Genomic DNA, 22,107 nt, shown 5'->3' on the forward strand with positions numbered 1-22,107 from the left:
ATTGGCTAAAGCCACCTCCAGCAGTTCCAGCACCCCATATGGGCATCACTTCTAGTCCCAGCTGCTCTTCTTTCAATCAAGCTCCCTGTCATGTCCTGGGAAAGCAGTAGAAGGTGGCCCAGCTCCTTGGTCCCCTGCACCCATGTGTGAGACCCAGAAGAAGCTCCTGGCTCCTGGCTTCAGATTTGCATAGCTCTGGGTGTTGTGGCCATTTGGGAAGTAAATCAGTGGATGGAAGATTCTCTCTGTCTCTGTCTCTCTGTCTCTCTGTCTCTCTGTCTCTCTGTCTCTCTCTCTCTCTCTCTCTGCCACTGCCTCTGCCTCTGCCTCTGCCTCTCTGTAACTCTGCCTTTCAGGTAAATAAAAAAAATCTTAAAAAAAAGAAAAAGAAAGAAAATGGTCCAAGGAGAAGAAAGTAGCAAAACAGCTGAATGCTGTTGCGAGTTTAAGATAAAGGCAGGGAAGTGACATTGACTTAGACAAGATTGAAGTTTTTGGCGATATTGCTTAGCACAGCTTCTATGAAATGATGAGGATAAAGTCCAGTTAGAGCAGACTGATGAGATGAGAGGATAAAAAGTGAGGGAATGAATGACTGTAGAAAGCACTTTAGGGAAAGAAAGGAGAGAATTGAAGTTGTAACTCTAAAGGAGGTGTGATCAAGGAAACAGCTTTTTCTCTTCCCTCCCTCCTCCCCCTCTCCTTTTTCCTCCTTCCCTTCCTTTTTTCCTTCTTTCCTTCCTTCTTTTCTGCATAAATACTTAATAGAGAGGGGAATTTTGTGCAGAAGTAGTTGAGGGTGTCATCCAAAACCCAAGTGAGAAGCCTATAGAATCAGGAACACATCATCTGTTGAAAGAGGAGAGAGAAGGTAGAATTTATATGTGGGGAAGGTGTCTTGCATGGTAGGAATATTAGAGTTCCCAACTCATTCATTATACTTGCTCAATGAAGTATGAGCCAGGTCATCAGTAGACAGTAAGGGACAGTCAGGGGTGATACAAATTTGAGGAGGAAAAGGGTTTGGAAAAGTAACATGGATAGTGGAGAAACCAATGTCCTTGGGAAGTATAGTGTAATACTCACCAGTGTTGAGTGCCCATTTGAATCTGAGATTACAAATAAAAATGGGTTCATTTCTCCTGACTCAGCTTCCCACCATTGGCATTCCGAGCTGCTGCCACTGCTGCCCTTACCACCACAGCCATGATCTCCTTAACAGACACCCAGAAAATTGGAATGGGATTACAGGATTTGGAGTGTTTTTCCTATTCTTTGGAATGGTTCTTTTTTGACAAAGTGTTACTTCCTATTGAAATGTTTTGTTTGTGGCTGGCTTGGCTTTTGTAATTGTTTTAGAAAGAACATTCAGATTCTTCTTTCAAACACATAAAATGAAAGCCACTGGATTTTTCCTGGGTTGACCTTTGGTAGGTGTGTTTTTCAAAACTTATGGATTCTTTCTCTTGTTCAGGGGCTTTTCCTGTGGTGGTTGGCTTTATTAGAAGAGTGACAGTGCTTGGATACCTCTGAAATTTACCTGGAACTAGATAATTTGTGAACAAAGTTGGAGAAAGCAACAATATGATATAACAAAAAGTGAATTTGAAGAATCATTTAAAATATTATTTATAAAATTCTTTGAAGAATATTCAGCACAAAATTAAATTTCATGAAGTAGCTTTTACTGTTCTTTACAGAAGTTTAAAATGTATAGCCTACAAAGTACCAGCAGCAGTTAGCAAAGGAGCAATGAAAAAACAGGCCTTCTAATCAAGTGACCGGAAGTCAGTAAGCAAACTGAGGGAGAGGAAATCATGTTGCAATGGGTATTGAGACTCCTGAAGGCTGTCTTCATTGTTTCCACCAAGTATGAAACACAGCCATCTTTGAGAACTGTGGTACCTGATTTTTTTTTTTTTTTGCAAGTTCAGAAGCACCCATAGGCATTTGGTTTGTAGAAATGTCCACTACAATGGCAAATATATTTCCAATGCAGTGTACCTTTGAAAGTGTTGCATGAGTTAGATTAGATTATGTCCTTTTGATGTATTAAAACCAAGGGAAACCCAGTTTTCATGTATGAATTGCTTTTTTTTGTAAATATGTGGTTAAAATAAAACTTTTATGGTCTTTCTGAATCTTAGTTTTTTACAGCCAGATGTAAATCTGAACTTTGTAATAGTCTTTTTTTCTGGAATAGGCAGAGGTCTATTAGTTCCCTTGCTTCCTAAATTACAGCTGACTAAACACTTTTCTGGTCAACCACACACTTTGGAAGTGTGGATGCTTCTTTGGAGTCTGACCTCCTGAGTTTCTGTATCCTTCATTACATGTTAATATTTAATAGAAAGCATTTTTGACCATGAAGAGGTCTGTTATGAAACTTGTCTCATTAAATATTCTACTTAATGATACCAAATGATGCAAACCAAGTAGATTTTTCTACATCATGATGTGGTTTTTCTTCATTCTTTTATTTTTTTTAATTTTAGCAGTGGCTTTACTATTTTGTTTTTAATTAATTAAAATTTACTTTTAATAATGTTTATTTTAAGACATATAACATATTAAAATGTTAAACTTATAACTTATTAAAAGCAGTTCATTTAATCTGAATCTTCATTTATTTTCACCTTTTTCATAATGTACAAAAATGACTATATATGATGTATGCTTCATATGATCATTCTTTGGGTTAAGGAAATGGAAAAAATATTTTAAGTTCACATCCTAAGGTTATTTTATTAGAATTAAACTGGCCATGGTTACCTAAAAATATGACACTAAAAAAAAAGGTGAGAAGTTGCTGATTGACAGCAAGAAACAGCAGTTGTTTCTTTTATAATAGATGTGGAAACACATTTCAACAGGCACAGTACTATTTGTTTTATCATGAATGTTTGTGCTATTTATTTTTAAACACTTTCAAAGCTTTTTAACACATAAAATCCTAATTGAAATTTGTGGTATTATTTACAAACATGTCTACAAACTATATTACAACTTGTATTATTATCTTTAGTAAATCTTTTGATGCACGTAGAATTCCTAACCTTGTTCATCTAAAGAAAGAAAGACTTGGTACATAGTCTGATGGTTCAGTTTTGGAGATTTCTGTCTTTTTGGGAACTTACATTTGACCTAAGATGTATCTGTGAAAATGGCGATATATGGAGACTCCTACCTCAATCGTTCATGGAATAAAAGACCTCAAGTTGTGTCTAATGTTCTTCAAAAATTAATATCCTCACTTGGGCAGTGTCAAATATATATACATTGAGTGTTGTCTTATATAGGTGCCCTGTAGGACTCTGTTAAACATATTTTTGACTGATTCATATCATTTACAGTGGGTCAATTATTTTCAGAGTAAGAAGAGTATCTGTTGATGTAAAGCACATCTATATTGTTTCACTTCTTTGTAGACATGTATTTCTTATAAAATGTTGCACTGTAACAGAGATACCTTTTCAACAAAAAATAAGAATAGAAATAGTAGAGGGAGGAAGAAAGGTTGGAGTATGGGCAGGAGGGAGGATAGGGTGAAGGGAATCACTGTGCTCCCAAATTTGTATATATGAAATGTATGAAGTTTGTACACCCTAATTTTTTTTAAAGTAAGGAAAACACAATGAGCACCCATGCACTTTCACTAAGTTCAACACTTGCTGCAGTTTTGTGGGTTTTGCTTCATCTATTTATGTGTGCATTTTCTGTGAACCACTTCAGAGTTGCAGACATCATGACAGTGCATACTCAGAATGCCTGCCTCAGAAATAAAAGCCAACATTTATAGTCTCAATGATCACCATTTAGCCTCCTTGAAATGTGCCTGAGAAGTCAGCAGAAATTGCCCCAAATCGTTGGGTTGCTACTAACCACATAGGAGACCAGAATAAAGTTCCTGGCTCCTGGCTTATGCTTGGCCCAGACCTAGTTATTTTGGGCATTTGGGCAGTGAACCAGCAGATGGAAGATATTTCCCTATCTCTCCTCTTTCCTCTTTTCTCTCTCTCTCTTGTGCTCTCACTCTCACTTTCTCTCCATATGTGTTGCTATCCCTTTCAAATGAATGAATGAATAAATGAATGAATGAATATTTGAAAAGATACAGTTCAAATAGTGGAAGACAAGTGCCATGTGAGGAAACAGTAGAGGAATTGTATTTAAAATTTATCAAAAACTTAATCAACAATAAGAAAATAAACTCTTCAATTTAAACAGTTGATAAAAATGTGAAAAGTCACTTTCTTTTAAAGATTTTATTTATTTATTTGAAAGGTAGAGTTACAGACAGTGAGAGGGAGAGTCAGAGAGAAAGGTCTTCCTTCCGTTGCTTCACTCCCAAATGGCCACAATGGCTGGAGCTGTGCCAATCTGAAGCCAGGATCCAGGTGCTTCTTCCTGGTCTCCCTTGTGGGTGCAGGGGCCCAAGGACTTAGGTCATGTTCTGCTATCCCAGGCCATAGCAGAGAGCTGGATTGGTCACTTTCACATCAAATATACATATTAGAAATAAGTGAATAGATGCAGCGAACTGGAGCCACTCTTGAGCACTGATATCCAGCTTTTTTTTTTTTTACAGGCAGAGTGGACAGTGAGAGAGAGAGAGAGAGAGAAAGAGAGAGAGAGAGAGAGAGAGAGAGAGAGAGAAAGGTCTTCCTTTGCCATTGGTTCACCCTCCAATGGCCACCGCAGCTGGTGTGCTGCGGCCGGCGCACCACGCTGATCCGATGGCAGGAGCCAGGTACTTATCCTGGTTTCCCATGGGGTGCAGGGCCCAAGCACTTGGGGTATCCTTCACTGTACTCCCTGGCCACAGCAGAGAGCTGGCCTGGAAGAGGGGCAACCGGGACAGAATCCGGTGCCCTGACCAGGACTAGAACCTGGTCTGCCAGTGCTGCAAGGCAGAGAATTAGCCTAGTGAGCTGCAGTACTGGCCCTCCAGCTTTCTTATAGATTGTCCTCTAAGCATCTCATGAAGACAGAAGAAATGGACAGTCTCATTTGTCTCTACTTTGAACAAGGCTTATTCATACTTGCAGACCCTGGGAGGCAGTGGAAATGTCTCAAGTAAGTCTTATGCCTAAGTGTGAGACATGGATTGCATTCTTCACTTCTGGCTTCAGCCTGGTACAGTTCTGGAAATGCACATTTGACAGCAATCTCCTATTAGTTAAGATCCCCTCTGATAAATCTTCTCTAGCAGAATACCACCTAGCACTCCTAGAATACTAGCTTTTTTTTATAAAAAAAAATCTTCAGCAAATGTCCCAGAGAATATTCTGTTGAGACTGATTTTTATCACATGCTATAAGTCCATTGTAAAATAATTGCTAAAGAAGTAAATGTTAATCATAACACATTTCAATCTTAAGCATAATGCTATTTTTAAAAATAATCTTTTCACTCTCATGTCCATCTGCAGATTACCTTTTCCAAAGTCTCATGTTATATGAAGTCAATTTTTTTTCCAAAGAAACTTGAAAATTGTTTCTTTTTCAAATTGCTATCATTTTTTTCTATGAGACTCAGGGGTTTAAAATTCTGCCTATGGAGTCCATTGATGTGTTGCAGTAAACTAAATCTCTGCCTGTGGTGCTGGTATCCTATATTGGTACAGGTTCATGTCCTGCCCCTCTTTTGATCCAGCTCTTTGCTATGGCAAAGAAAAGCAGTGGAAAGTGGCCCAAGTACTTGGGCCTCTGCACTTGTATGGGAAACCCCCAAAAAACTCCTGGCTCCTGGCTTCAGATCAGCCCAGCTCCAGCCATAGTGGCTGTTTGAGGAATGAACCAATGGATGGAAAACCTTTATCCCTGTGTCTTCCTATCTCTATCTGTAACTCTACCTCTCAAATAAATAAATAACATTCTTAAAAATTCTTCATTTTGAAATATTGTGGTATCATAAGGAAGCCTTTTTGTTCTATGATAATAAATTCCAAGAAATTAAACAGCTCTGACCCTTGAACACAAATAAAATACTTGAAATTCAACATATTTTAGGGTTAATTTCTAAATGTGACTCTTAATAATAGCGCAAAATACAGACTGCATATCATAAGAGGCAGTCAAAATTTATTTATCAAGTCACATTTAATACTGACTGTAGTTTGAATACTACAAATGTAAAAAATTGTGTATAACTTATAACCTCAAAGAAAAGTTACTCTGTTTTGATATAATCCATGTATTACCAAATTTATAAATGATCCAAAGCTCAGAACAACAATTGACAGGTAGATTAATTGTAGCGATAGAGCATAGGAGGACATGTCTATTGAAAAGGGAAGAGTTTCAGTACAAAGAGACTGCTGATGATCAGTGAGATGGTGAAGAAAGAACCAGGAAGATCAGCATGGCTTGGGACAATTACATAAGGAAATAAAGAGCTTGAACTAAAAGATTAAAAAGCCAGGGCGGGCACTGTGGTTTAGCAGGCAAAGCTGATGCTTGCAATGCCAGCATCCCATATGGGTGCTGGTTCAAATCCATCTGCCCATTTCTGAACCAGCTCTCTGATGTGGCCTGGGAAAGCAGTAGAAGATGGCCCAAGTCTTTGGGCCCCTGCACCTGTGTGGGAGACCTGGAAGAAGTTCCTGGCTCCCTGCTTCAGATCCATGCAGCTCCAGCTGTTGTGGCCAATTAGGGAGTGAATCAGCAGATGGAAGACCTTTCTCTCTCTAACTCACTCTCTCTCTCTTTCTCTCTCTCTCTTCCTCTCCTTATCTCTCTGTGTGTAACTCTGACTTTCAAATAAATAAATAAATCCTTTTTTAAAAAAAGAGATTTAAAAGTCTATTTCAGAAGACTATCAAAGACCTGGTGACAGAGAGGGAGTGCTGCAAAGAGCAAATTGCTAGAGGAGATCACAGAAATCAGCTCTACCCTCTTGGAATGAAAGGGCTGAAATTTTGTTGCATCATTCAAAAATGCTTTATATAAATCTCTGAAAGTCTTCTTCACAGGAGACTAGCAGCTGAAAGTCCTTCCACTGAAAGAGGGAGAAGAGAGCAATTGCTATGTAATCTGCTATGCTAGCATTGGGAAACTTTGAAAGTATTGAAATGTCTGTTGTGCACATTACAGGGTAAAAGGGCACACAGGAATACATCCTATGTGAATAAACCCAATGCTAATCAAAATGGGGAAAAACTGTTCTGAGGTACAATCTCAAGGATGGATATAATCTGGTATAGAAAACTCTTGACATGGCAGATTTAGTACAAGAATTTAGCTGAATTTTGAAAGATTGTATATAATATACAGTAACTTGTAATTTTGCTTTTCATGAGGTTGTGTGGCCCTCAGTGTGAGGTTATAGCATAGATATGAGTCTACTACAGCTACTGAGTGAGGTGATCCCTGAGTATTTATTTACATGTCACTGCAGTTTTGTGTTCTCTTCTCACATTAACAGTTTATAGAACTCCAGTGAAATGCTACAATACCATATTTCTCCATGAAAAATGAGTCTGTGAAGATTCATGATTCATTTGTCAGTGAAGATCCACTCAAAGTGTTAGTAGTTTTATCCATAAACTTACACTTGATAAATTAAAAATGGATTATCAAATTACACAGAGGCATGGAAATTTGAAGTTATCAAGTTCTATATGGAAACAATAAAAAGTGATTTGGGAACCCAACTTAACAAATGTTCTAAATCACCTGAAATTTGCTCTTATTGTGAAAGATAAAACTTTAGTAAAATCTGAATAAAAGAAACAAATAAAATATGCTGACAATTAGGGAATTATAATGAGAAAGCATTAACTATACATTAAGTGAATGCAAATTCACATATCAATAAAACAGAGGAAGTACACACCTATAAGGTTGTTAACAATATAAAACATCAATGACAATGACTATGGTTTACAAGTATACAAAACACCAGAAAGTCTTATTCATGGCAGGTGGGAATATATAGTGGTGCTTTACAAGATATCTTGACATGCTCTCATAAAGGCTACAATAGTATCAACATACCATGCAGCAACCATGTCCCTATTTATTTATCCAATTCTCATGAAAACAAACTTATGCCCACATATAACCATATTTACCATGACCTAACTTTTAAGACATAAAGATTCTTTCAGTAGGTTAACAGATAATCAAATTGTCACACTAGGTAAAGACTTGTGAGGCAGAAGATCCTTAATGTGCAGCCGCTTGGCATGGGGACCAATAGAAAAGGAAGAAACATAAAGTGGACACAGATAAATGGCACAGAGCCACCTGAAGGAATGCATGCCCTCTCAGACAAAGAACAGATGTCACCAAATGCTCATATGAGCTGAGACACAGGGAATGGAGAGACTGCAGGACAGAAACAAAGTCACCCTGTAGGTCAGAAAGGTTAGAGACACTGAAGTCCTGAAGTGGGCTATATGGACAAGGGAAGCAGTCATTTTTGTAAGTGGCAGACTCATTCAGCCAGCACATGCTGCAGGCACAATTGACAGAGTCTTCTAAGAGCTGGGCTGGAGACAAAGATTCTTCAATGACAAAAGCTAAAGGACTGACAGGGTTCACAGTCACATAAAATGGTATACTTCAGAGAATATACTGGTTTCAGGATCATGATTAGAGACACACAGAGTCTGGCATAGTTACAGGCACATGGGGTTGGGGCCATTGGGAGGCAGATGGGGTCTGCAGGTATAGGATGTAGAAGCAAAGGTAGGAGTACCTGGGATTCCATTTAAATCAGTTCTTGGAAAAAATTTATATGCTTCGGTGAATATGTTGGAATCAAAGGCAAAATCAATCATTTTGGGTTCATTCTTATAATTAAAATAAGAAACATAGAAAGAAACAGAGGGTAGACTGTGGCATAGCAGGTAAAGCCACTGCCTGTAGTGTCAGGATCCCATATGGGTGCCGGTTCAAGTCCTGGCTACTCTACTTCTGATCTAGATCTCTGCTATGTCCTGGGAAAACAGTAGAAGATGGCTGAAGTGCTTGGGCCCCTGCACCCACATGGGAGACCTGGAGGAAGCTCCTGGCTCCTGGTTTCAGATCAGATCAGCACAGCTCTGGCTGTTACTGCCATTTGGGGAGTGAACAAGCTGATGGAAGACCTCTCTCTCTCTGTCTTTCTCTCTCTCTCTTCTTCTCTCTCTCTGCATCTGCCTCTTTCTCTTTGTAACACTGCCTTTCAAATAAATAAATAAATCTTTAGAAAAATACTGTCTTGGGGCTGGCTCCGTGGCACAGTAGGTTAATCCTCTGTGGTGCCAGCATCCCATATGGGCACCAGTTCTAGTCCTGGCTACTCCTCTTCCAATCCAGCTCTCTGCGGTGGCCTAGAAAAGCAGTAGAAGATGGCCCAATTGCTTTCCCCTGCACCTGCATGGGAGACCAGGAAGAAGCACTTGGCTCCTGGCTTCAGATCAGTACAGTTCCGGCCATTGCAGCCACCTGGGGAATGAACCAGTGGAAGGAAAGCCTTTCTCTCTCTCTCTCTCTAACTCTACCTGTAAGATAAATAAATAAAATCTTCTTTAAAACAAAAAACTAACAGCACAATAAACAAAGAACATTGAAACCTTTTCTATGGGCTAGAGCTCCTCTCACAGTCTCTCCTCAACAAATGTAGTGGAGATGTGGTCAGGAAAATAAAACATAAAGAAAATGTTAGATATAACGAAAAATTTTTAAGAAGCTAAATTGTCAATATATGAAGATGACACTATTATCTACAAAGATAATCCAAAATAGTCCAAACATAAATCCAAACTGATAAGTGAATTAAGCAAAATTCTGGATTAGCAAGCAATATATGCAATCAAGTGGGTCATTATGTGCCAGCAAGAAACAAACAGGAAGCAATTGTAAGTGACCAAATACAGACCAGGAAAGAAATTCTTAAGGGAAATGAAACAAATGTAATATCTTTAAATATTCTTAATATATATTCAAGTGACCTAAGGGCAGAATAAAACAAGACTATGAAGACAAAGAAAGGCCCTGGGTCCAATAGACAGAAAGATCCAATAGGTCAGAAAGGTTAGAGACACTGAAGTCCTGAAGTTGCAACTCATGAGCACTTTGTTGTTGCAGTTTACATGACCCCCGTGCGTGGGGTCACCAGGGAGGTGACCCAGCCCCCTGCTGTCTGCAGAGTAAGGCCATAGGAGGGTGAGATGGCTTCAAACTCTAGTCCAGGCTTCATCCCTCACTGTCCTCACTCTGCATGACCCCAGTGACTGCCCCCATGCCAAGAGCGATTCTGATTGGTTGCATCTCCTCTGATGTCATGTGCGCTTACTGGCTGTGAGACCTGTCTATTCAGCGCACCGGGACAACACTGCATAACCATGGTGATCTTTTTTGCTGGCTCGGTTATACTGGGCTTTCCAACTCTGCTGCTGAGAAAGGCCCCAGGTGGGTGAGGCTTGTCGTTCTGTGAACATCTCGCACAACTGCAGTCCTCCGAAGTGCAGGGGGAGGCCTTGGAAGCCGGGCAGGGTGAGTGTGTGGGGTCATTCTACTTGGCCTGCAGGCTGTGAGCTCAGCCTACAGCCTGGACACTGGCCATTTTGTCTCACTCGGCACTCAGAAACTTCAGCTCAGACCTAGAGCTCCTTCCATGCTGCTTGGGGTCCCCTCAATTTGTGTGGGGAGGACGGAACTGTCCTCAGGGAGAATTCAGAATGCATGTGTTGTGTTCCTGTGAGGAGAAACCATGACCTCTGGGATCCTCTGTCCCTTCTTTCTGAGGGACAGAGTTGGGGGAATCAGGATCTCAAGCCTACAACCTGGTCCTCCCGGCATAGCTCTTCTAGGGATCTGGGCACGCTTTCTGTTGCTAGTAACACAGTATCACAGACTGTGCAAGTTACAGAAAACAGTTTTATTTGTCTTACGGTTTTGGTCTAATTTGGAGGGGCAGCATCTGATGATGGCCTTCTTATTGACAGAGCCCTGAGGTGGCTCAGAGACCATGTGGCCAGTAGGGGAGAGGCCAATGTAAAAAGGCTTCTATAGCAGACACCCTGTTGAAAACCCATTAAACACTTTTTATAAAGTCCCACCTGGTACCACTCATTGATAGCTCATAATTGCATTTATTTTTCTGTGGGTTTCAGATGGGATAAACATGTTAAGCCATACTGTAAAGCCTGGCAGTAAATCCCTAAATGTTCATCTCTCTTCCCCACCTTGCCAAATGCCAAGTTCCTTACTGAAATTTCAACACTACAAAATATTTTCCCCTTGATATATTTAATTAAGCTTAAGCTTCTGTATTTTAATTGATTTTTTCTATAGAATGATCAATAAGTCTTTGAAAGGTTTATTTTCTGTTTGTATTTACTAGGAGAGAAAGTAGAAACTCCAGTGTAATATATATATATATATACACACGCATATATATAATGTGTAATATATATATATATATACACACGCATATATATAATGTGTATAATGTGTATATTATACACATACATTATATTATGTATAATATGTATAATGTATAATGTGTATATATAATGTGTACATTATATATATATGTGTGTGTGTATATATATAGATATGTGTATATATATGAAGTCCTTGAGTGGACATTTGAGCAGATGTTTGATTAAGAGGCTGCTTGGGATAGCCACATCCCATATCAGAGTGTCTGAGGTCTTCCCATGGTTCAAATCCAGTTTCCTGCTAATTCATTCTCTAACTGTAGGTGATGATGTCTCAAGTCCTTGGATCTTTGCTGCTCACAGGCAAACTGTAGATTTGGTTTTGGTTCCCTGTCTTCACTCTGGTCTAGTCTGGCCTTTTCAGGCATTTGGAGGAGTGAACCAGTAGATGGAAAATCTGTCTTTCTCTGCAATTCAAATTAAAATAAATAAATTAAAAAAAAAATCTGGGCACCTCTCCATTTCTCTGTCTATGTGCTGATGTCTTATCAGCATGACATAGAGTTGAGGCTTTCCTCGGAAAATTTAAAGCAATGCCTTCTCAATAAACCCTCTACTCTGCCATTGTCTGGGTTTTAAAACCATCTGTTGGTAATGACCCGAGATGCCCCCAGTAACCAAAGCCCCTAGGAGTGTGGTATGCATAGCAGCTTCTGTGTCAGTCTACTTGGAGAACAGCAGGAGGAAGAACTTGTCATGGGAGTAGCTGGGTCCCTGAGACTGGGACCTCTGCTGTATACCCTCCACCTAGATAGCTTACACCTTGGGAAAGTAAAACTTTTTCCTCCTTACTGTGGTTCCTATTCCTCAGAGACACTGTCAGCTAATTTAAAGGCTCATATTCAAGAGACAAGATAGTAGTAATTCATGCACTCTGTATTCTCTCAGCTTTGTGAAGGGAAAAAATAAAACTGACAAAAGCAGAAGAAAACCATCATAGCTAAGTGATGTAAAACCTAGAAAGCAATGTGCTTTGGATGCACAGCAGTTTGATTTTACATTTACAGAGTTGATCTTATCAGAGCATGGTTTGTGTAAATGGAGAATAGGAAGATCAGATTCTGTTGGATGAGAAAAATTTGTGAATTTAAAGAGTTTATTTCAGTTCCTGGTATAATAAAATATTTGTTTGGACTTGCCTTAACTTTCTGGCACAGAGATCCAGATCCAGAGACACTGGAAATTTCCTGAGTGATAGGGGTGGCTTTTTTTAAAAAAAATGTATTTACTTATTTGAAAGTCAGAGTTACACAAAAAGAGAAGGAATGGCAGAGAAATAGAGAGAGAGAGGTCTTCCATCCACTAATTCACCCCTCAGATGACCACAACAGCAGGTGGAGCTGTGCTTTGATCTGAAGGGGGTGGTTTTGATTCTGCATGACACATACTTTTAAGATAGTAGCTAAGTTTATGCTAATGAGGTGACTGGGCAGGATCCCTAGATAACATCACAATGGAGACCAGTAATCAGAAAAAGCAAACACTGGCTTTTCCACTGGCATCTGCGGGAGGACTGTTGTGGCACTGAGCACTTAGCCTTTGAGGCCTCTGCTGACTCTAGATGGTGGTACAACTGAATTGTTTGGCAATTAATAGGTATTGGAGAATTGGTTAGTATTCAACAAACATCTCATGTTTGATGTTAAAACTAATGTCAAAGACACCCTGGGTCAGAACCTTAAACTCATTTTGGATGAGTGTGTTGAGCTGCTACTCTAGTTTTGGATGATTCCGCATTACTGAAAGTGTGCAGCCTCCAGAGTTACATTTTCTGGTTGTTAATGTTTCATTCATTCTCCAGCTAGCATCACATCTCCACAGTCAGAGTGATTGTCAAGGCTTGGAAACCTTTTTAAGCTTCTGCATTTGGGTTCCTTTGTGAACTGTGGGTTAAGCAGGCTGCTTCCCAGAGCTATTCTCCTTTATGTGCTTTGTAGAAGCTTGCTGCAATCTAATTATACTTTGCCCAATTATTTAGGAATTATGTACTGTCATTTGAGTGTTAGATTTTTATGTTCTTGCATGGAACCTGAGTTTATTCAATAAGGCATGAAAAGGGAAAGAGAATTTTTTAAAGATTTTTTTATGTATGTATGTATTTATTTATTTGAAATGCAAAGTTACAGAGAGAGAGGCAGAGATAGAGAAATCTCCCATCTACTTGGCTCATACCCCAATGGCTGGAAAGGCTAATGCTGTGTCAGTCCATAGCCAGGAGCCAGAAGCTTCTGGCCATCCCACATGGGAGCAGGGACTCAAGCATTTGGGCCATCTTATGCTGATTTCCAGGTGAATTAGAGAGCTGGATTGGAAATGGAGTGCCCATATGGGACACTAGTACTGCAGTAAGGGGTTTTACCTACTATGTCACAGCGCCAGCCCCAGGGAAAGAGAATGCTTGGGATCTTTCTTTTCTGCCAAGTTTCAAGAACATATAAACATCCATAGTGTTGTCCCCAGGATAAATGGGCCTTGGTCAGTTTAGGTGTCTTCCTGATCTTTTCTATTTCTCCCCCCGGAGATGATCAAATCTTGATTCTTTGGGATGTTCTTTGTAGCTTATTGTCAGTTTCTACCTTTTTTTAAAATATTTTTATTTATTTATTTGAAGGTCAGAGTTACACAGAGAGAGGAGAGGCAGAGAGAGAGAGAGAGAGAGAGAGGTCTTCCATTCACTGGTTCATTCCCCAGTTGGCTGCAATGGCTGGAGCTGAGCCAGTCCAAAGCCAGGATCCAAGAGCTTCTTCTGGGTCTCCCACACAGGTGCAGGGGCCAAGACCTTGGGCCATCTTCTGCTTTCCCAGGCCATAGCAGAGAGCTGGATTGAAAGTGGAGCAGCCGGACTCAAACCAGTGCCCATATGGGATGCTGACACTGCAGGTGGTGGCTTTACCTGCTATGCCATGACACCAGCTCCTCTGCCTTTTGTGAACTGTCCAATTTCATGTTAACCTATTGATACTAAAGTAATGCTGCTTCCCCCAAAATTTTTCACATGCAGCATGCTGCTGTTTGAGGCTGTGGTTCACCAAATTCTCTCATCGCTTCTGTATTTTATGGCATTTGGCTTGTTTTAAGTTTATATTTGATGTTGATGACAGTGTTTGGTTTTTTTTTTAATTCTTGAAGAACTAATGCATGGTAAAGCTTTGTACATAATGGGAAAATTTTGTTGTTTCATACATGGTGAATAAGTTCAAATTTAGTAGGAAGTGTTGATAGATTAATATATAACTTTTCATATATGCATTTATTTGTTTTACAATTTGCCAAAACAGAGTGGACTTAATTATTGATTTTCCCATCTTGTGTTAACTAGCATCTCTGAATGATTACACTAAATAATAGGAATCACTTGCTTGTTATGTGTACTGTTGTGTTTATACATTTAACAATGTTGTGTCAATATTTTGCTTTGCAATTCTGTAAGTTTTTGCATTAATTAGTATGATGCTCTGTTACATGTATAGTTATGAAGCATTGTAATTCCTTTTTAGACAACTGCCTGATGTATCTTATGTAACATTTGCAAATTTTTTCTGATCTAAATCCTAATTTGTCTGAAATGGATATAGATATTCCAAGTTCGTTTGGACTGGTGTTATAATGCTCTATATTTCTGTATGTATTTAAATTTGTATCTTTATGCTTATATCTTTTTTAAAGATTGAGAGAGAGAGATTTTCCACATGCTGATTCACTCTCCAGATGGCTACAATGCCTGGGAATGGTTAGGCCCAAGACAGGAAATTCTTTGAGGTCTCCTATGCAGGTGGCATGGCCTAAGCACGTGGGCCATCCTCCTCTGCTTTTTCTAGTCCATTAGCAGAGAGCTGGATTGGAAGTGGAATAGCTGGGACATGAACTAACACCCATATCATGATGCCACCATGCCAGCACCTATGCTTACCTTTTAAAATACATATTTATATAACTTAAGTTGACAAACATAAGTTTAGCATATAAAATGAAGTTTGGAAATACTTATACATTGTAGAACAGATACATTAAGCTAATTATGATATGTATATTATCACATACTTATTTTTAAAGGTTTATTATTTATTTAAAAGGCTTAGTTACAGAGAGAGAAAGAAGCAGAGGAGGCAGAGAGAGAAATCTTTCTTCTGTTGGTTAACTCCCCAAAGGCCAAATGGGCAGGGCTGGACCAGGCCAAAGCCAGCAAACTGGAATTCCATCTGGGTCTCCCACATGAGTGGCAGGGGTTCAGGGACTTGGGTCATCTTCGCTGCCTTCCCAGGTGAATTAGCAAGAAACCAGATCAGAAGCAGAGCAACTAGGACCTGAACCAGTCCTCATGGAATGTCAGTATGGCAGATGGTGGCTTAATCCACTATGCCAAAATGCTAGCCCCACATACCTATATTTCTTATGGTGAAAACACTTAAATTCTAATCTCTTAGTTAATTTCCATAATAGAGTATGTTGTTATTAATTATTGTCACTGTATTGTACATCAGATCTCTTGAACATATTCCTCTTACACAATGAAATTGATTCTCCTTGGACCAATGTGATCTCAAATTCCCTCTATATTTAATTTTTTTGTAAACAACATAATGTTGTACTTTTAATTTTCTTGTTACTTTTTTTAAGATTTATTTATTTTAAAGGTGGAGTTCACAGAGAGAGGCAAAGATAGAGAGAAAGAGATCTTCATCTGCTGGTCCACTCCTCAAATGGCCATAATGGCCAGGGCTGGGCCAGGATGAAACCAGGAGCCAGGAGCTTCCTCTCAGTCTCTCATTGTGGGTACAGGAAACACAAGTACCTGGTTTCATATTTTTCTGCTTTCCCAGGTGCATTAGCAGGGAACTGGATTGGAAGTAGAACAGCTGGACTTGAACCACTGCCCAAAGGGGATGTTGGCATTGACTTAACCACTGTGCCACAGTGCTGGCACCTGCTACTGTATTTTTTGATACATTTAGATAATATACATTTAAGGTTATTGATATAGTTGGATTAATATTTCCCATAATTATTTTTGTTCTAGTTCTTATTTTCCTAAAATCTTATTTTTTGTTTATATGAAAGACAGAGAAAGATCTTCCATATGCTATTTCACCCCCCATATCACTCCAAGAGTCATGGCTAGGCCAGTAAAGTCAGGAGACAGGAACTCCATCTGGGTTCCTACCTGTATGGAATAACCCAAGTATTTGAGCCATTACCTGGTGCCTTCTAGGATGTGCATTAACAGGAAGTTGAATCAGAAACCATGTAACCAAACTCAATCCAGGAACTTCAATATAGGTTGTGATCATCACAAATGGGCATCTTAACATACCAAACACCCACTACAGTTTTTGTTTTTTAAAAAATTCTGCCTTTATTTTTATTTTTAAAACACATTTCTGTTTCATTATTTATCATATTTGGAGCATAGAGAGATAGAGAGATGTACCATCTGCTGGGTCACTCCCCAAATGCCTGCAATAGTTTGGGCTGGGCCTGGCCAATGCCTGGATCTTAGAGTAGACAGGGATCAAAGTATTTGAGCCATCTCTTGCTTCTCACAGAGTGTGTATTAGCAGGAAGCTGGAATTGGGAGTAGAACCTGGACTCAAACAGGCATTCTAATATGGGATGAGGGCATTTCAAGTAATTATGCTATGCCTACTCCTCTCTTATCACTATTTTAAGGTTTATTTAATATATTTGAAAGGCAGAATTAGAGAGAGAAAGAGAGGCATTCCATTTGCTGGTTCACCCTCCAAATGACTGCAATGGCTGGGGGCTGGGCCAGGAGCTTCTTCTGGTTCCCCCATGTGGATGCAGGGGCCCAACCACTTGGCCTATCCTCTGTTGCTTTCCCAGGTCATTAGCAGAGAATAGGACCAGAAGTGGAGCAGCCAAGAATTGGATTGATGCTCATGGGGTTATAAGATCTGGCATTGCAGGCAGGTAAAGCCACTGCCTGTGACACTGGCATCCCTTAGGGGCACCAGTTTGAGTCCCAGCTGCTCTGCTGCCAATCCAGTTCTCTGCTAATGTGCCTGGGAAAGAATTGAAATATGTCCCAAGTCCATGGGCCCGTACATCCACATGGGAGACCAGAAGAATTTCCTGGATCCTGGCATTTGACTGGCCCAGCTTTGACTGTTAAGGCCATTTGGAGAGTGAACCAGCAAATAGAAGATTTCTTTCTCCCTCTCTCTTTCTCTCTCTAAGTCTACCTTTCAAGTGAATGAATAAATCTTAAAAAAAACCTGCTTTATGTGATCTGACATCTAAGATTATGTTTCTCTTTTTCTGGAATTAATTCCTTTTCTGTTTGTTTGAGAGACTTACAGAGACTTCCCATCCACAGAATTACTCCCCAGATGCTCACAACTGCCATGTTAGGGGCAAGACAACACTGGGAGCTGGAAATTAAATCCATATTTTCCATGTGGGTTTCATGAGCTTAACCACTTGAGCCATCACCATGGCTTCTTAGGATCTGCATTAGGAGGAAGCTGGAGTCATGGGCCTTATCCGTATCCAGAAATTGAACCCAGGTACTCCAGTGAAGAACACAGGCTTCTGTACTGTTAGGCAAAATCCCACCCCCATTCTGTGTTTTAACTGTGAGCCACAGATGCAGAGTTGAACATCCTGCCAGTAATTTGACAACTGTATTAACAATGAGTTAAACAGTGTAAAGATCCTTCCATCTGGCTTAAAGGTTAGTTTTACATTACTGGCATTTTCAGAACACCTGACTACTTAATTGTCAGTCATGTAAGGACTGATTAGAAAATCCAAGGGGGGAGCTGGCATTGTGGGATAGCAGGTCAGGCCACTACCTGCCATGCCAGTATTACATATTGTAATATCATACACCAGTTTGAACCCTGATTCTTCCACTCCTAATCCAGATCTTGCTAATATGCCTGAGAAAGCAGTAAAAGCAGTAGAAGATGGTCCAAGTACTTGGGATCTGGCTCTCATATGGAGACCCAGATGAAGCTGCTTGCTTTAACTTGGCCCAGCCCTTGCTGTTGCAGCCATCTGGGGGATGAACCAGTGGGTGGATGATCTCTCTCTTTTTCTGTCTCTACTTCTCTCTCTAGGGTAGCTTATTGCTTTGGTTTTAAATAATTTTCATCAATTTTAATAACATAAGGCCTGTCAAAGAAATAAGTGTATCTTTCAAAAAAAAAAAGAAAGAAAGAAAGAAAGAAAGAAAGAAAGAAAGAAAGAAAGAAAGAAAGAAAGAAAGAAAGAAAGAAAGAAAGAAAGAAAGAAAGAAACCACACATAAAATAAATGAGTGGCCTGCATTGTGGTACAGCAAGTTAAGCTACTGCTGAGACACTGGCATCCAATATGAGTTCTGGCTGTTCCACTTCCAATCTAGCTACTTCCAGTGTGCCTGGGAAAGCAAGAGAAGATGGCCTCAGTGCTTGGGCTCCTATACCCCACATGGAAGGACCAAGCCAGCCCCAGCTGTTGTGGCCATTTGAGAAATAAATGAGTGGATGGAAAGTATGCTTTCTCCCTCTTTCTGTAAGTCTGCCTTTCAAATAAGTAGATAAATCATTTAAAAAGAGAACATCTAAGGAGAAAGACCACCTTGACATTTTTGTTAAGATTGTATGTTTTATTAAGATTATTAAGATTGTATGTTTTATTAATCCCTAAGAGTGCTGGAGGACACTGGCTCCTGTTTTTAATGATACTATATCTAGGAATGTTTCCTCATTTCTTTTTTAGATAGTTCATTGTTAGTGTATACAGATGCTTCCAATTTTTAACATTTTATTTAAATAATTTTTGATTATACATTACTGTAGTGTACAGTGCATTTTTTAAGATTTTCTTTATTTGTTTGAAAGGCAGAGTTATACAAAGACAGGGAGAGACAGCAAGATAAATCTCTATCCACTGATTCACTCCCCAAATAGCCACAATGGACAGGCAGAAACCAAAACCCAGGAGCTCCATTTTGGTCTCCCACATGGACATCAGGGGCCAAAGAACTTGAGGCATCTTCTGTTGCTTTCTCAGGCACATTAGCATGAAGGTGAATCAGAAGTGGATCAGCCTGATCTTAAACTGGCACTCATATGGGATACTGGTGTCACAGGCAGTTGTTTAACCCACAGTTAACAAGGCAATGCCTATTTTGGGATTTAAAATAAAAATTTTACATTATAATGGCATGGATAATAAACATCTGAATGGCCTTCAAAACACATAATTACATGAGTCATTTGTAAGAGACTCACATTCCATTGAATTTAATTCTTTTTAGCTAATTTGTCATTAATATGTGACAGTTGCCAACAGAATTAAGAATTCATGAAGCATACAAACATTAAAGTTGATTCCCAGAGAAAATTCGGAAATGACAGCGAGTAGTTGTATGTACCCTTATGTTATTAAAATTGATGAAAATTATTTAAAACCCAAACAAGAAACTTTCCTAGTAAAATCTCTGGAAATGTTCCAAAAGACATACTGAAGAGCCAAAGTGACTCCATTTTTAAACAATAAAAAAAGCAGCCTCCATTTCCCTTAGCAGACCCAAGTCCTTGTAAAGGCAGGCATTCAGGCATTCTGGAGACATCAAAGCTTGTCAGGGACAGCTAGCTCAGTAGACCAAGGACAGCACAGTAGAGATTGCTGAACAAAGTAACTCCCTGTGCCCAAAGCTTCCATGCTGTAAGCCCCCTGCTGTAACGCCCTGTACCCAAAGCTTCCATGCTGTATGTAACTCTTTTTTCCTGCTGACATAGCCCTTTTTTCCTTTAAAAACTCTCCCAAACAAAGACTGGGGCCTCACTCCTTCCTCCTCTGTGCTGGTTGGTTGGATGGGGTCCCTGTCGCGGCTTGTACTCCCGAATAAACCTTGCTTTTGCAGTTCAGTGTGATCGACTCTCTGGGGGTCTCTGCGGGGATCTAACCATCTGGGCACAACATAAGACATACAATGAGTAAAGCAATACGTACTGAAGAAAATGCCTTGTATTGGGCATGAGAACACTTGGATCCTGTCTTCCATTACATGTGATGTACACAGTAAGTACATCTATAGGAACAGCACATTTGTGTTGGCTTTGGTTTGGGAGAATTGAGGATAGGGAGGAGATAGAAAAAAAGTACTGCATTTATTTTATTTGTTATTCATTTATTTGAGAAGCAAAAGGAGAAAGAGGAGAGAGCAAGAACGAGAGCAAGCCGGAGCTGCGGCTTACTAAGCTAATCCTCCCCCTGCGGTGCCAGCACACCAGGTTCTAGTCCCGGTCAGGGTGCCGGATTCTGTCCTGGTTTCCCGTCTTCCAGGCCAGCTCTCTGCTGTGGCCAGGGAGTGCAGTGGAGGATAGCCCAAGTTCTTGGGCCCTGAACCCCATGGGAGACCAGGAAAAAAACCTGGCTCCTGCCATTGGATCAGCGCGGTGCGTTGGCCACAGCGTGCAGGCCATGGCAGCCATTGGAGGGTGAACCAACGGCAAAGGAAGACCTTTCTCTGTCTCTCTCTCTCTCACTGTCCACTCTGCCTGTCAAAAAAACAAAAAAAAAACAAAAACAAAACAAAAAAAAAACACGAGAGCAAGACCAAGTACTCCCATCTGCTGGTTCACTCATCAAACAGCTAAAACTGAACTATGTCAAAGCTGGGAGCATCAGGACAGTCATTGCAGTACAGCAAGTTAAACTATCAATTTGGATGGTCACATCCCCTTTCAGAGTGCTGAATCCATTCCTGGATATTCCTTGTGATCCTTCTTCCTGCTGATACATATGGGAGGCAACAGATGATGACCCATGTACTTGGGTTCCTGCCCCTCACAGGGGAGAATCAGATGAATTTCTGGCTTTGGCCAGTCTGTTGCAGGCATTTGGATGAGTGAACTGGCAGATGAATGATCTCACTCACTATCTCTTTGTTTTTCAAATAAGTAAATTAATTAGTTAATTTTTTAAAGATCGATTTATTTATTTGAAAGGCAGAGTTACAGAGAGGCAGAGGCAGGGACAGAGACAGAGAGAGATCTTCCAACCACTGGTTCACTCCCCAAATGGCTGCAGTGTCTGAAGCTAGGCTGATCTGAAGCCAGGAACCAGGAGCTTCTTCCAGATCTCCCACATGGGTGCAAGTGCAGGGGCCCAAGAACTTGGGCCATCCTCTACTGCTTTCTCAGGCCATAGCAGAGAGCTGGATTGGAAGTGAAGCAGCCGGGTCTCAAACTGGTGCCCAATATGTGATGCCGGCACTTCAGATGGCAGCTTTACCCACCACACCACAGCGCAGGCCCTGTAAATTCATTAATTTAAAAACAACTAAAATTAGCTCTATCCTGGTCTCCAACATGGATCAAAGGCTCTCATCTACTTGAACTATTGCTTTCTGGGTGGTAGTCTCCCAGGGTGTGCATTAGCAGGGAACTGAAATTGAATCAGGCAGTCAAGCCCAGGCATTGTGAGATATGGGTGTCTCTAGCAGTATTTTAATAACTTAGCCAAACATGCACCCTCAACTCTTTTTAGGCTAATGAAAATGTCCTATAATTGAATGGTGGTGATGTTTACTTATAATTATAAAATAAGACTTGTATACTTTTAGTGGAGGAATTAGGTTCATATCTCAATTACATTGTTTGATTTCTGACATTTTTAAAAGAAATAATTCAATTTTTATAATATTTATAATTTTAGTGCTTC

General features: G+C 40.0%; 2 pseudogenes across 1 annotated transcript in view; both read left to right on the plus strand.

Moving 5' to 3' along the window:
- LOC149119463 (uncharacterized) overlaps positions 1 to 22,107 on the plus strand; it is a 271,925-nt pseudogene that overhangs the window by 99,034 nt on the left and 150,784 nt on the right. The gene's annotated exons all lie outside the window — the stretch shown is intronic.
- LOC149119466 (vesicle transport protein GOT1B pseudogene) lies at positions 1,207 to 1,593 on the plus strand (annotated as a pseudogene).

This window comes from Oryctolagus cuniculus, chromosome Y (assembly GCF_051225735.1).
Source record: "Oryctolagus cuniculus isolate XC-2025 breed Fujian yellow rabbit chromosome Y, ASM5122573v1, whole genome shotgun sequence".
In the NCBI taxonomy this organism is placed as follows: Eukaryota; Metazoa; Chordata; class Mammalia; order Lagomorpha; family Leporidae; genus Oryctolagus; species Oryctolagus cuniculus.